At 41.6% G+C, this 13,445-nt stretch overlaps 1 protein-coding gene across 5 annotated transcripts in view; it reads right to left on the reverse strand.

Moving 5' to 3' along the window:
• The window catches only part of LOC110489714 (dipeptidyl aminopeptidase-like protein 6), a 342,826-nt gene that overhangs the window by 176,351 nt on the left and 153,030 nt on the right, over positions 1-13,445 (reverse strand). The gene's annotated exons all lie outside the window — the stretch shown is intronic.

The following is a 13,445-nucleotide window of genomic DNA, read 5'->3' on the forward strand; positions in this document are numbered from 1 at the left end:
TTGACCATATTTTGTTATAATCTCCACCCGGCACAGCCAGAAGAGGACTGGCCACCCCACATAGCCTGGTTCCTCTCTAGGTTTCTTCCTAGGTTTTGGCCTTTCTAGGGAGTTTTTCCTAGCCACCGTGCTTCTACACCTGCATTGCTTGCTGTTTGGGGTTTTAGGCTGGGTTTCTGTACAGCACTTTGAGATATCAGCTGATGTACGAAGGGCTATATAAATAAATTTGATTTGATTTGATTTGATCACAAAGCACTGACCTCAATCCCATAGAAAATTTGTGGGCAGAACTGAAGAAGTGTGTGTGAGCAAGGAGGCCTACAAACCTGACTCAGTTACACCAGCTCTGTCAGGATGAATGGCACAAAATTCACCCAAATTATTGTGGGAAGCTTGTGGAAGGCTACCCGAAACGTTTGACCCAAGTTAAACAATTTAAAGGCAATGCTACCAAATACTAATTGAGTGTATGTAAACTTCTGACCCACTGGGAATGTGATGAAAAAAATAAAAGCTGAACTAAATCATTCTCTCTACTATTATTCTGACATTTCACATTCTTAAAATAAAGTGGTGATCCTAACTGACCTAAGTCAGGGAATTTCTACTAGGAATAAATGTCAAAAATTGTGAAAAACTGAGTTTAAGTGTATTTGGCTAAGGTGTATGTAAACTTCTGACTCTTACACTCAACATAGCCATTTCATACGCAAGCACTCTTTTTCCGTAATGGGAAAAATATCCATTATATTTTATTCCGCCAAGTTCAATTATATTCTTCTTACTATAAAATCATATAATATAAAATAATGTCACAGGACTTAAAAACATATCTTGTCTGCTAAATTAACTAGTCTACAGCCTATGGCAGGACGCATAGCCAGATAAAATACAGTAGGCCAACTCATATTCTGTTCTTCTGAAATACATTTTCTTCATATCATAATGTTTCTTTATACCTGCCTAAAATAAATATTTTGACGGTGTATATTCAATTGATTGATAAGACTTTTTTAAATGTAGATGTTCAAAAGGCTTTTATGCTGCTTGTATAAGTGGAGCTTATCATGTTTATGTTAATTAAACAGACAATTCCCATTAGACCGGACAACTTTTGAATGACAATAACCGGCTGACAAAATGTCATGACCGCCACAGCCCTAGTTGAGCTCATTATAAACCTCCCTTTTGCCACCAATACAAGGGATGATATTTTGGGTACATGGCTGTGTGTTCAATTAGTTTCACTGCCTGTACTGTATAATCCTCCATAAAGTTAAGCTAAATTAAGGAATTTAGAGACAATCCCTGACAGTTTGTGGAAATCAATCAAACTCATATCCTTGACCATTCAAGCTCTAGACAAATTACTTTTGACAACTTATGTTTCTTCTTAAGCAAATTAAAATATATATTCTTCCACTGCACATGATCAACTCCCAGAGTGATTGTTATAACTTGATGTTTCTTTTAGACGTGGTGTGGGAAGTCTTCCTGTATGAAAACCTCCAGAACATGACTTGAAAATGTAACTTTCACTCCATTTTATTTAACCTCGTCAACCAACATCAAAATTAATTCAATGCAAGCTCTTTCCAGAGCGATTATTCAAAACATACTCTACATTTCTGACAAGCCACATAAAAGCTATTTTCTCAGTTTAAAATTAAATAAAAAAATGTATATTCCCTTTCAGTTCATGTCTAAATGTAATTCTTCAAACAGGGAGAAGCACATTTCCGGAAGGCGCAGCCGTGGCCTGAAACGGTCCCATAACGGTTACATGAAAGATCAACTAATAAAGAGCAATGGCTCTTGATAGATTCCCTGGAAGACAACTCACAGGTCCTTCAATAGAAACAGAGGGAGGGAGGAAAAGAGAGAGAGGGAGGGAGGATGAGCGAGAGAGAACTTCAGGACAAAATACAAACCATCCAACCCAAAAAAGGCCTGTGGTGTTGATGGTATCCTCAATGAAATTATAAAATATACAGACAACAAATTCCAATTGGCAATACTTAAACTCTTTAATGTCATCCTTTGCTCTGGCATCTTCCCCAATATTTGGAACCAAGGACTGATCACCCCAATCCACAAAAGTGGAGACAAATTTGACCCCAATAACTACCGTCGGACATGCGTCAACAGCAACCTTGGGAAAATCTTCTGCATTATCATTAACAGCAGACTTGTATATTTCCTCAGTGAAAACAACAGACTGAGCAAATGTAATTTGGCTTTTTTTTAACCAAATTACCGTACGACAGCCCACATATTCACCCTGCACACCATAATTTACAAACAAACAAACCAAAACAAAGGCAAAGTCTTCTCATGCTTTGTTGATTTCAAAAAAGCTTTCGATTCAATTTGGAACGAGGGCCTGCTATACAAATGGATGGAAAGTGGTGTTGGGGGAAAAACATACGACATTATAAAATCCATGTCCACAAACAAGTGTGCGTTAAAATTGGCAAAAAAAACAAATTTCTTTCCCCAGGGCCTTGGGGTGAGACAGGGATACAGCTTAAGCCCCACCCTCTTCAACATATATATCAATGAATTGACGAGGGCACTAGAGCAGTCTGCAGCACCCGGCCTCACCCTTCTAGAATCTGAATACAAATATCTACTGTTTGCTCATGACCTGGTGCTTCTGTCCACCAACCAAGGAGGGCCTACAGCAGCACCTAGATCTTCTGCACAGATTCTGCCAGACCTGGGGCCTGATGTTCCAAAAAAGGTCCAGTCGCGAAGACCACAAATACAAATTCCACCTAGACACCGTTGCCCTAGAGCAAACAAAAAAATATATACATACCTCAGCGCCACTGGTAACTTCCACAAAGCTGTGAACGAGCTGATTGACAAGGCAAGAAGGGCCTTCTATGCCATCAAAATTCAAGATAAGAAATGGGATCTGGCTAAAAATACTTGAATCAGTTACAGAACCCATTGCCCTTTATGGTTGTGAGGTCTGGGGTCCGCTCACCAACCAAGAATTCACAAAAGGGGACAAACTTCATGCAGAATTCTGCCAAATTATCTTCAGTGTACAACGTAAAACACCAAATAATGCATGCAGAGCAGAAGTAGGCCAATACCCGCTAATTATCAAAATCCAGAAAAAAGAGGTAACATTCAACAACCACCTAAAAGGAAGCAATTCCCAAACCTTCCATAACAAACAAAGCCATCACCTACAGAGAGATGAACATGGAGAACAGTCCCCTAAGCAAGCTGGTCCTGGGGCTCTTTTCACAAACTCAAACAGACCCCACAGAGCCCCAGGACAGTAACACAATTAGAACCAACCAAATCATGAGGAAACAAAAATATATTTACTGGACACATTTGGCCCTAAACAGAGAGTACACAGTGGCAGAATACCTGACCACTGTGACTGACCCAAACTTAAGGAAAGCCTTAACTACAGACTCAGTGAGCATAACCTTGCTATTGAGAAAGGCAGCCGTAGGCAGACCTGGCTCTCAAGAGAAGACAGGCTATGTGCACACTGCCCACAAAATGAAATGGAAACAGAGCTGCACTTCCTAATCTGCCAAATGTATGACAATATTAGAGACACATATTTCCCTCAGATTACACAGATCCACAAAGAATTTGAAAACAAACCCAATTTTGATAAACTTCCATTTCTACTGGATGAAATACCACAGTGTGCCATCACAGCAGCAAGATTTGTGACCTGTTGCCACAAGAAAAGGGCAACCATTGAAGAACAAACCCATATTTATTTATTTTCCCTGGTATACTTTCACTATTTGCACATTGTTACAATACGTAATGACATTTGAAATGTCTTCATTATTTTGGAACTTCTGTTGTTTATGGTAAAAAACAAAGGTGAAATAAACAATCAATGAATCTACTTCACTTGCTTTGACAATGTTAACATGTTTCCCATGCCAAAAAAGCCCTCGAATTGAGAGGGAGGGAGGGAGGGAGGGCGAAACCAAGACGGAGAGCGAGAGTCCAACTCCGAAACAACATGGGGAAAACATCAGTCGTTAGAGAAGGAGTGAACAGAGATAAAAAAATATATATTAAAATATATGTGCTATATAACATTGATCTATGACCAAGGCAGTTTGAAAAACAGCATAGTTTTATTTGTGTGCATGTGAGTGTGTGTGTGTATGTTTGTGTGCGGAAGTTAAACACAATTTAAAACCCACAATGTGGTTTTACACAGATTAGCATTTTAACAGTATATTGTGGCATGGACGCAATATTAAGACAACCCACCCAGACCATTCTTGAAAACACACAGCTTCACCTGGTAGACAATATTTAAACAGTATGGTGTGGTAGCGAACGTAGCTCAGTTGAACAGAAATGAAAAGCCATGTAGCCTGCTCTTCTATGACCTGCGCCAGCCTCTGTGCGCAGAGAGGGACACAAGGGTTGCAGTGTAATGTTCTGCTTCAGCGAGCCAACACCATTTTCCAAGATGAGGTCGATAAGGCGAGTGAGGAAATAGAAAGGAAATAAGACCGCAGGGAAGGAGGGGAAGACTTGTTCCCCTCAACAGCTTTCAACAGGTCACAGGAGGAGAGGGATCCAACTTTGTGCAGCATAGGCTGAATTTCAAGTATGCATCGGAGCAGGGACCAATCTACAGAAGATGGATGTCATTTCATAACTGCAGTTACACACACCATCAATGTTTGACAGTGAAAACTGTGGCGTATATGGAACCTACGGTATCTTTGAGAAGAAACTGAAAGTAGTGATTTTTAAGGTTATAGGTAATAGTCTTATTACAAAATAAGATGGTCTGACCCAAAAGTCAACACTTAGCTCCAGGGACATTCTCATTCGTCCTGCTGCATTTTGAAAGCTATCCTAAATGCCCAAACGCTGAAAAAATTTAAATCTCACCAATATTTCTAAAAGCCTTCAATGGAACAAATTAAGGGAAGGGGAGAAGACTAATCGGATATTTTGGTGTGTAATTGATAGTTGTCTCGACTAGACACAGAGGGAGAGGAAAGTGCCTGAGTTTTGGAATTAAAAGGGTTGGGAGATGGATTTGAACTGTCAACAAGAATAAGCAAGTAAATATCATTGCCACTGTTTACAATAACATTCATATCAAAAGTGTTATTACGATGAATGGAAAGACTATTTCTGATACCCATAAGCCTCTCTAGCCAGTAGATCTCCCATATAATACAACACAGCAAGACAGTGATTTTAAACAAATTAGCTTTGAGAGAGACTGAGTGAGAAGGGAAAGTTCAGCTGACCACTAGGACATATCAAAGTCTTCATCAAAAGGCAGCCCCCAAAAAAAATTCTTAAATGAATTCTGAAGGGGAAGCTTGAGAGAAGCTTGAGCCAGCTGTATGGGCCCAATTAAAGCTTAAAATCACCTTCTACAGGTGGTTCTGACAAGCTGATTCTGTCTCTTAGAAACAACAAAAGGTGCACGGCTCTTTCAGTTGAGCGCTGGTGTGTCTGTGTGTTGTAGGTGTAATGGAGGATGGAAGGGGAGTTATGCACAAATTCCTTGCCAAATCAATGACAGATGAATACGAACCCCAAGCTTCCCTACCAAGAGAATGAGAACCCTCTCCTTACTCCTACCCAACCTCTGACTGGACTCTATGATACTGTACATCAAGTCTGCTTCTATTTTGATAATAGAAACGAATAGCAGAGACCCTCGGGAAATCTCTGATCATGGAGAGGTTGCTAAAAGCATCTTAACACAACAGATGATGCAGTACCTGCTAAGATGAGTCAACCCAAAAAGCAAAGTTTGAAATAGAGGGCGTCGGACACAGGAAAGAGATTGGACTTTGTTGACTGTTGGTATTGTCTGAGAGCTCACTAAAATAAAAATAACAATGCATAAATGATGATGAGGTGGTCCTGTATAAATCTTTGGTTGGGAAATAATGGAAGTGCTTTTAAAGCAGCACCATATGAGAACTTATAGCGTTTCACGGTTGAAAAATATATACTGTAGCTTTATAAGAGGAAACAAACTGGAGCAAATGTTCCGTTGTTCTGTTCAGTCGTCTCCTGTGAGAGAATTCTGCCCTCTATAGTTAGTTTTGTGCAATGCTGAGAGACAGTAAGGTTCCTTTGAAATAAATGCATTGAATATAAAGGCAGGTATTCCTTCCGAAGTACTTTCTCAGCCAATTGATCATCCATAATACAGTATCCATCTCATTTCTCAGTTTCAACATGATGCATGCTTTTGTTGTCTAGTGGCTCTGGTTAAGAGTGTATACTCTGCTCAATAACAAATGTTTGCTCTTGGGGTTGTCTGTGGCTGTGTTCATTGAGAGCAGGGACGTGTTCAGTAGTGCACACTGTATTAAAACGTTGTGCAACAAAATTAAAAGGAGCATTTCTTATTGGACAAGTACAGATAGTCCCTCCCTGTTTCAACTAGATCCAATTGTTGATCTGGCCTGCCTGCCTCCCACAGTGTACTGACATCATGACGATCTGGCCGGCATGCCTCCTAACACCCACAGTGTACTGATATCATGTTGATCTGGCCTGCCTGCCTCCCACAGTGTACTGCGATCATGTTGATCTGGCCTGCCTGCCTCCCTCCCTCCCACAGTGTACTGACATCATGATGATCTGGCCTGCCTGCCTCCCACAGTGTACTGACATCATGTTGATCTGGCCGGCCTGCCTCCCTCCCACAGTGTACTGACATCATGATGATCTGGCCTGCCTGCCTCCCACAGTGTACTGACATCATGTTGATCTGGCCTGCCTGCCTCCCTCCCACAGTGTACTGACATCATGTTGATCTGGCCGGCCTGCCTGCCTCCCACAGTGTACTGATATCATGATGATCTGGCCTGCCTGCCTCCCACAGTGTACTGATATCATGATGATCTGGCCTGCCTGCCTCCCACAGTGTACTGACATCATGTTGATCTGGCCTGCCTGCCTCCATCCTCCCACAGTGTACTGACATCATGAGTGATGGCTAAGGCCGAGGGCTGGATTACCATCTGGACTTGGGTCTGCTCCATCCTCTCCCCCCGGGGAGAGTCTGCTCTGTGTCCTGCCCCTGACCCACCCCACCCCACCCCTCTGATCCTACTGCAAGATAAAACTAACCCCAGGGAAAGGAGTTTGCTCTCTGTGTCTTGCCCCTGACCCACCCCACCCCTGCCGGATGGCACTGATAAGGCTGGCTGCTTCATGTTCACCCTTGAGCCTCTCAAATCTCTGGTTCTCTCCCTCTCTCCTGCTCTCTTTTTGTGTCTGCCTCTTCCCTTATATTAATCTGTGTAAATATCTTACATTTACGATGACATTATTGACTCTGTATATCATTCAGTCATTCTTTCTTTCTCTAGATGGAGTCTTCACTCTGTGTACTGTATCTCACCATCTATCTCTCTTTCTCCATTAGACTCTTCACAAACACACCATCTAAGTATGCCTCCTTCTGGGCCATTCAGTCATGTCTGTCTGGTCTGTCATCCCCAACGACTGCATTACGGAACAAATATCTGTGTTGCAGTTCTCCGACTTGCGCCTTAGAAATGTGGTTCTCTCTAGGACAGGAGCAGGACAGCTTCTAGTGGTGCCATGGCTGCATTGCAGCTAAGTTCTCTATATCGCATTCACTGTGCCACATACTGAGAGGAGAGCACTGAATTGGCTACCCACCGGGATAAATGAGCAGTTTTACTATCAGCAGACTAGTACAGTTTTAATGAATAGCTTAAAATATGTTTCATTGTCACATACACCAGATAGGTGCAGTGGAATGTTTAAAGGGTCAGCCATAGTAGTACGATGCCCCTGGAGCAAATTAGGGTTAAGTGCCTTGCTCTAGGGCTGTGGAATATGGCCAAAATATCATATCACAATATTTTTCACATTTTTGTTGGTATTTTATGTTTTTTAATAATACAAGTTCTAAATTTGCTTTGTGAGTAGGTCATGGCATTTCAATCGGTCCTTCTCCATTCTGATTGTTTTATACTGTTCGAGCCAACTTAAAATTGTAGTAAGATTAAGATTAAATCTCTGAATTTCCTGCACTTATCATTCCCACACTGTGCCACATATGGCTGCATGATATCTAGGCCTAGTTCACTCTAGAACCGCCATAGGCCAACGGCCACTGACGTTTGATTTTGGAAATGTAAAAAATCTGCCCCCCCAAAAAGCTATGTCCTGCTCCTTACCTGACTTTTCCTAAATGTTTGTATTTTACACTGCTCATTTGTTAGCATTTTGACATCACAATCAGAAACGTATTTACCTGTTTTTTTCACACCTATTCCTAACTTAACCTGCCAAGACAATGTGCTGTAGGAGGTTGGCACCCAGCCAGGTGCTAATGCATCTCTCTCTCTTCAGTGAATGACAAATGGATAAATGGGCGATAATTGTGCACCTTACTTCACAAATTGAATTTAAATTAGGCCAAACTGAATGATAACTGAATGATAAGGAGGATGAAGAGGTTGATTTAATTTAGAAAGACAATAGTGTAATTAATGATGAGTTTGTGTTATGCCTATTTATCAGAGGCAAATCATTTGACCGTGCGCCTTGGGGGTTGACAACCTTCTCTTTTACATTTTATTTTGTGAAAAGAAGATCAATCAATCAATCAATCATTTGTATTTATAAAGCCCTTTTTTACATCAGCAGATGTCACAAAGTGCTATACAGAAACCCAGCCTAAGACCCCAAACAGCAAGCAATGCAGAATAGAATGGGACTGTTTTATTTACTTCTCTATTACCAATCAAATGTATTGTAAGGGAAATGAAAACATACTAAGTGTTGCAATCAACCTTTAGAATAATGCAAAACATATCCTTGACTCTATCCAGCAAAGCAACTGCCTGCCCACCAAATGAATGACAAATGGATGGATACTTGTGCAAGCTACTTCACAATCAAATTTAAATTAGGCCTAACTGAATGATGAGGGTGAAGAGGTTGATTTAATTTAGAACAACAATAGTGTAATGATGAGTTTCTGTTATGCCTATTGATCAGCGTTGGCGCTCATGTTAATCATTTGACCGCACACCTCGCGGGTTGATACCGTTCTCTTTTATGTTTTACTTTGTAAAAATAACCTTTACAGAACTATTTTATTTACTGTAACTCAATTTATTACTAATCAAACGTATTGTAAGGGAAATGAAAACATGCTGTGTGTTGAATAATGCAAAACATATCCATGACTCTATCCAACTTGATGAGCGGGAAACAAACAATGCCAGACAGCCTGCACAACTGGCCCATCAAAACTACACGTAAACTAGGGCTGGGCGATATGACGATATATATTGTGTGACGATAGACGTTTTTCTATTGTTTCATATTACGATCTATCGTTTATTTCGTTGTGTTGCAAATCACACTCTTTATGGCAATATTTTTTGTCAATTGGACGACGCTTTGCGTTCGTGGAAGAAAATTTGCAACACAAAAAAACATGGAGGAGAGTGAACGTGACACAAGAGCACGGAGACACGGAGCTCATACCCAAAAGAGGGGCTACTTCGGTCAAATGGATGTGGTTTGGGAATGAAAAGCCTGACATAGGACCAGAAAACTGTCCTCTGCAAAATATGTCGCAGACCGGTCCCGACAACAGGCTCAAACACCACTAACCTCTTTTACCACCTACGCAAGGATTATGTGAAACAGTACGGAGAGAGTCTACGGATGAGACCCAAAAAAGCACAGTCGACTGCTCAAAACAAATCTCAGACTCAGGCGTTGCAAGGCTTTTACCAGCTGTACACCATATTTTTTTTATTTCACCTCGATTTAACCAGGTAGCCTAGTTGAGAACAAGTTCTCATTTACAACTGCGACCTGGCCAAGATAAAGCAAAGCAGTGCGACAAAAACAACAACACAGAGTGACACATGGGATAAAAAAACATACAGTCAATAACACAATAGAAAAATATATATACAGTGTGTGCAAATGTAGTAGGATTAGGGAGGCCATAGTAAATAGGCCATAGTGGGGAAATAATTACAATTTAGCATTAACATTGGATAGATGTGCAGATGATGATGTGCAAGTAGAGATACTGGGGTGCAAAAGAGCAAAAATAAATAACAATATGAGGATGAGGTAGTTGGGTGGGCTATTTACAGATGGGCTGTGTACAGGTGCAGTGAACTGTAAGATGCTCTGACAGCTGATGCTTAAAGTTAGTGAGGGAGATATGTCTCCAGCATCAGTGATTTTTGCAATTTGTTCCAGTCATTGGCAGCAGAGAACTGGAACGAAAGGCGGCAAAAGAGGAGTTGGCTTTGGGGGATGACCAGTGAAATATACCTGCTGGAGCGCGTGCTACCGGTGGGTGCTGCTATGGTGACCAGTGAGCTGAGATAAGGAGGGGCTTTCCCTAGCAAAGACTTGATATGAAGCGAGGGCCAGCCAACGAGAGCATTCAGGTCGCAGCGTTCGGTAGTATATGGGGCTTTGGTGACAAAACGGATGGCACTGTGATAGACTACATCCAATTTGCTGAGTAGAGTACTGGACGCTATTTTGTAAATGACATCGCCGAAATTGAGGATCGGTAGGATAGTCAGTTTTACAAGGGTATGTTTAGCAGCATGAGTGAAGGAGGCTTTGTTGCGAAATAGGAAGCCGATTCTAGATTTAATTTTGGATTGGACATGCTTAATGTGAGTCTAGAAGGAGAGCTTACAATCTAACCAGACACCTAGGCATTTGTAATTGTCCACATATTCTAAGTCAGAACCATCCAGAGTAGTGATGCTACTCTGGGTAAGATGCTACGGGGGGTGCAGAGCTGTTGGCTGGGGTAGGTGTAGAAAGCATGGCTAGCCGAAGAAAAATGCTTATTGAAATTCTCAATTATCGTGGATTAGGCAAAGATGGAAGGAAATAACAGCTGCCGTTACAACTTACATCTGCAAAGACATGGCCCCAATTTACACGGTCGAGGGACAGGGGTTTCGTGAATTGGTGCTAACACTCGACCCAAGGTACCAAATGCAAATTGATGTGACACGTATTAATGCCAAAGTAACATGCAAAACAGGCAAGCCCCCCAAAATATAAATGTATATATAAATATGTAAACTCAGCAAAAAAAGAAACGTCCTCGCACTGTCAACTGCGATTATTTTCAGCAAACTTAACATGTGTACATATTTGTATGAACATAAGAGTCTACAACTGAGACATGAACTGAACAAGTTCCACAAATGTGACAAATGTGTCTGGTCCAGCGACGGTGGGTTTGTGTCCATAGGCGACATTATTGCCGGTGATGTCTGGTGTGGACCTGCCTTACAACAGGCCTTACAACAGGCCCTCAGTCCAGACTCTCTCAGGCTATTGCGGACAGTCTGAGCACTGATGGAGGGATTGTGCGTTCCTGGTGTAACTCGAGCTGTTGTTGTTGCCATCCTGTACCTGTCCCGCAGGTGTGATGTTCGGATGTACCGATCCTGTGCAGGTGTTGTTACACGTGGTCTGCCACTGCGAGGACGATCAGCTGTCCTTCCTGTCTCCCTGTAGTGCCGTCTTAGGAGTCTCACAGTACGGACATTGCTATTTATTGCCCTGGCCACATCTGCTGTCCTCATGCCTACTTGCAGCATGCCTAAGGCACGTTTATGCAGATGAGCAGGGAACCTGGGCATCTTTCATTTGGTGTTTTTCAGAGTTAGTAGAAAGGCATCTTTAGTGTTCTAACTTTTCATAACTGTGACCTTAATTGCCTACCATCTGTAAGCTGTTAGTGTCTTAACGACTGTTCCACAGGTGCATGTTCATTAATTGTTTATGGTTCATTGAACAAGCATGGGAAACAGTATTTAAAACCTTTACAATGAAGATCTGTGAAGTTATTTGGATTTTTTATATTTATCTTCCCAGTCTTAGGTCAGTTAGGATCACCACTTTATTTTAAGAATGTGAAATGTCAGAATAATAGTAGAGAGAATGATTTCAGCTTTTATTTATTTCATCACATTCCCAATGGATCAGGAGTTCACATACTCTCAATTAGTATTTGGTTGCACTGCCTTTAAATTGTTTAACTTGGGTCAAACGTTTTGGGTAGCCTTCCACAAGTTTCCCACAATAAGTTGGGTGAATTTTGACCCATTCCTCCTGACAGAGCTGGTGTAACTGAGTCAGGTTTGTAGGCCTCCTTGCTCGCACACGCCTTTTCAGTTCTGCCCACAAATTGTCTTTAGAATTGAGGTCAGGGCTTTGTGATGGCCACTCCAATACCTTGACTTTGTTGTCCTTAAGACATTTTGACACGACTTTGGAAGTATGCTTGGGGTCATTGCCCATTTGGAAGACCCATTTGCGACCAAGCTTTAACTTCCTGACTGATGTCTTAAGATGTTGTTTCAATATATCCACATAATTTTCCTACCTCATGATGCCATCTATTTTGTGAAGTGCACCAGTCCCTTCTGCAGCAAAGCACCCCCACATTATGACGCTGCCACCCGGTTGGCATGGTGTTCTTCGGATTGCAAGCATCCCCCTTTTTCCTCCAAACATAACGATGGTCATTATGGCCAAACAGTTATATTTTTGTTTCATCAGACCAGAGGACATTTCTCCAAAAAGTACGATCTTTGTCCCCATGTGCAGTTGCAAACCGTAGCCTGGCTTTTTTATGGCGGTTTTGGAGCAGTGGTGTTTTCCATGCTGAGAAGCCTATCAGGTTATGTCGATATACAGTGGGGCAAAAAAGTATTTATGTCAGCCACCAATTGTGCAGGTTCTCCCACTTAAAAGATGAGAGAGGCCTGTAATTTTCATCATAGGTACACTTCAACTATGACAGACAAAATTAGAAAAAAAAATCCAGAAAATCACATTGTAGGATTTTTTATGAATTTATTTGCAAATTATGGTGGAAAATAAGTATTTGGTCAATAACAAAAGTTTATCTCAATACTTTGTTATATACCCTTTGTTGGCAATGACAGAGGTCAAACGTTTTCTGTAAGTCTTCAAAAGGTTTTCACACACTGTTGCTGGTACTTTGGCCCATTCCTCCATGCAAATCTCCTCTAGAGCAGTGATGTTTTGGGGCTGTTGCTGGGCAACACGGACTTTCAACTCCCTCCAAAGATTTTCTATTGGGTTGAGATCTGGAGTCTGGCTAGGCCACTCCAGGACCTTGAAATGCTTCTTACGAAGCCACTCCTTCGTTGCCCGGGCGGTGTGTTTGGGATCATTGTCATGCTGAAAGACCCAGCCACGTTTCCTCTTCAATGTCCTTGCTGATGGAAGGAGGTTTTCACTCAAAATCTCACAATACATGGCCCCATTCATTCTTTCCTTTACACGAATCAGTGGTCCTGGTCCCTTTGCAGAAAAACAGCCCCAAAGCATGATGTTTCCACCCCTATGCTTCACAGTAGGTATGGTGTTCTTTG

This window comes from Oncorhynchus mykiss, chromosome 15 (assembly GCF_013265735.2).
Source record: "Oncorhynchus mykiss isolate Arlee chromosome 15, USDA_OmykA_1.1, whole genome shotgun sequence".
Classification (NCBI taxonomy): Eukaryota; Metazoa; Chordata; class Actinopteri; order Salmoniformes; family Salmonidae; genus Oncorhynchus; species Oncorhynchus mykiss.